At 47.7% G+C, this 3,179-nt stretch overlaps 1 non-coding gene across 1 annotated transcript; it reads right to left on the bottom strand.

Moving 5' to 3' along the window:
- Positions 1-238: 238 nt before the first annotated feature.
- Positions 239-2,161, bottom strand: LOC126877284 (small subunit ribosomal RNA). The gene has a single exon (XR_007694896.1). It is a non-coding gene; the product is annotated as a small subunit ribosomal RNA (ribosomal RNA).
- Between the last annotated feature and the right edge of the window lie 1,018 nt (positions 2,162-3,179).

Raw genomic sequence — 3,179 nt, 5'->3', positions numbered from 1 at the left:
CTTCTCTTCGTATAATTCCGTAGCTGGAGGGTCGTCTCCTCCTTAAGAATATTTCTATTCGTGCCAACGGAGGTTGCCAAGCTCCCTGGCGTTTTCGTTTGTTAAAGTATATAGCTTGTTAATACGTCGTATATACTTTCGTCGATACAGGAGGAGTACGGCTCCTTACCGACCATTGTGATATATATTTCATAGTTTTTATATGTGTTCAAGTCAAATTCTTTTGGTATCGTATCGTTAATGATCCTTCCGCAGGTTCACCTACGGAAACCTTGTTACGACTTTTACTTCCTCTAAATGATCAAGTTTGGTCATCTTCCCGGTAACATCGGCAATGCTTATCACATTGGCCGCGCACCAGTCCGAAGACCTCACTAAATCATTCAATCGGTAGTAGCGACGGGCGGTGTGTACAAAGGGCAGGGACGTAATCAACGCGAGCTTATGACTCGCGCTTACTGGGAATTCCTCGTTCATGGGGAATAATTGCAAGCCCCAATCCCTAGCACGAAGGAGGTTCAGCGGGTTACCCGGGCCTTTCGGCCAGGGAAAACACGCTGATTCCTTCAGTGTAGCGCGCGTGCGGCCCAGAACATCTAAGGGCATCACAGACCTGTTATTGCTCAATCTCGTGCGGCTAGAAGCCGCCTGTTCCTCTAAGAAGATTTGTTTGTACGTTGGTAGTAAAAACCCACCGACCGAAGCCGGGGGCCTTCGAGATACCATAAGTTACGTCTATTTAGCAGGCTAGAGTCTCGTTCGTTATCGGAATTAACCAGACAAATCGCTCCACCAACTAAGAACGGCCATGCACCACCACCCACCGAATCAAGAAAGAGCTATCAATCTGTCAATCCTTCCGGTGTCCGGGCCTGGTGAGGTTTCCCGTGTTGAGTCAAATTAAGCCGCAGGCTCCACTCCTGGTGGTGCCCTTCCGTCAATTCCTTTAAGTTTCAGCTTTGCAACCATACTTCCCCCGGAACCCAAAAGCTTTGGTTTCCCGGAAGCTGCCCGCCGAGTCATCGGAGGAACTTCGGCGGATCGCTGGCTGGCATCGTTTATGGTTAGAACTAGGGCGGTATCTGATCGCCTTCGAACCTCTAACTTTCGTTCTTGATTAATGAAAACATTTTTGGCAAATGCTTTCGCTTCTGTCCGTCTTGCGACGATCCAAGAATTTCACCTCTAACGTCGCAATACGAATGCCCCCATCTGTCCCTATTAATCATTACCTCGGGGCTCCGAAAACCAACAAAATAGAACCGAGGTCCTATTCCATTATTCCATGCACACAGTATTCAGGCGAAGGTAGCCTGCTTTAAGCACTCTAATTTGTTCAAAGTAAACGTATCGGCCCACCTCGACACTCAGTGAAGAGCACCGCGATGGGATATTAGTTGGACCGCCCGCGAGGAGCTAAGCCCACCGATAGGACGTACCACATAATGCCAGTTAAACACCGCGAGCGGTGAACCGACACTGTGACACACAGATTCAACTACGAGCTTTTTAACCGCAACAACTTTAATATACGCTATTGGAGCTGGAATTACCGCGGCTGCTGGCACCAGACTTGCCCTCCAATTGGTCCTCGTTAAAGGATTTAAAGTGTACTCATTCCGATTACGGGGCCTCGGATGAGTCCCGTATCGTTATTTTTCGTCACTACCTCCCCGTGCCGGGAGTGGGTAATTTGCGCGCCTGCTGCCTTCCTTGGATGTGGTAGCTGTTTCTCAGGCTCCCTCTCCGGAATCGAACCCTGATTCCCCGTTACCCGTTACAACCATGGTAGGCGCAGAACCTACCATCGACAGTTGATAAGGCAGACATTTGAAAGATGCGTCGCCGGTGCTAGATGACCATGCGATCAGCACAAAGTTATTCAGAGTCACCAAAACAAACGATGGACGGACAGACGAGCCATCCGCCACCGATTGGTTTTGATCTAATAAAAGCATTCCTACCATCTCTGGTCGGAATCTGTTTGCATGTATTAGCTCTAGAATTACCACAGTTATCCAAGTAAATGTAGGTATGATCTAAGAAACCATAACTGATTTAATGAGCCATTCGCGGTTTCACCTTAATGCGGCATGTACTGAGACATGCATGGCTTAATCTTTGAGACAAGCATATGACTACTGGCAGGATCAACCAGGGATCTTATTCGTATAACAATTCTTATAAATTTCGTTTAAGTTCTCTTCGTGTCGTAGGTGGGACGTAAGCACCGTACGACGAGACTTTTCGTTCTTAAGATAGATATATCTATAAAATATATCTCCTAGCGACGTTCGAGATACACCCATAGTTCAGTAATAATCTTCGAACGCCGCTCGCAGCCACTTTGTAATTCTCAACTCCACCTCCTCTCTTCTCTCTCTCTCTTTCTCATAGTCTTATATAAAATGTTTAGAATCGTACTTCTAAAGGAACATTTCCATAATGCTGTCTTCGTGTAAAAAGACTTATTAGAATATCTTAGCGGTAAAGCACGTATACGCACCTCACGCTGAACGAACAAGCGCGTATCCCAGTGCGTCGCGCTGGACATACCGTAAGAATATTCTTTCAATCGGTAGAACATTTTCGGCAGAAGACATACTACGCAAAGATAGTACGCTCCTACCGCCTCATCGGATACTTCTGCGAAAGCAGAAGTTTTTATAGAAAGCAGACGGTTATACTCTTTTGAATGAATCGATGCTCAGTTAGTACAAGCACACACGCATCTAACAATTTTTGTTAGAATACGTACACACAGGTCACCAGCTTCCCGACTCAGGGGAACCTTGCCACGATATTTGGTCATTACGTCCAGGACAGCGACCCGCGGCGCAGCAGTGTAGAGAAAAAACCAGAACGAGAACGGAGGAACAGTCGAGAAATAGCGTAAAATACACTAAGACTCGAGGAGCGGTGACTGAATTCTCAACCGAGGCCGTAGAATAGCCACGCGCTCAACGCTGTTCCGACCGAACCGTCCGGCTCGACGTCTCTCTTATAGATACGAAAGCGCCAGCCGGAAGGCCGGCGCCGGCCGGGCTAGCGGCCGCGCGCTTACGGTGCAAAACCTCCGTAGCAACGTACCGTTCGGAAGGGACGCTGGAACTTAGTCTCGCGAACGCTCGATCACTACTATACAAAGCCAATATCCAACCATCGAAATACATTACCAG

Source organism: Bombus huntii, unplaced genomic scaffold (genome assembly GCF_024542735.1).
Source record: "Bombus huntii isolate Logan2020A unplaced genomic scaffold, iyBomHunt1.1 ctg00000142.1, whole genome shotgun sequence".
Lineage (NCBI taxonomy): Eukaryota > Metazoa > Arthropoda > Insecta > Hymenoptera > Apidae > Bombus > Bombus huntii.
Note: the sequence above shows the minus strand (reverse complement) of the source record. Positions and strands in the feature narration are given on the sequence as shown.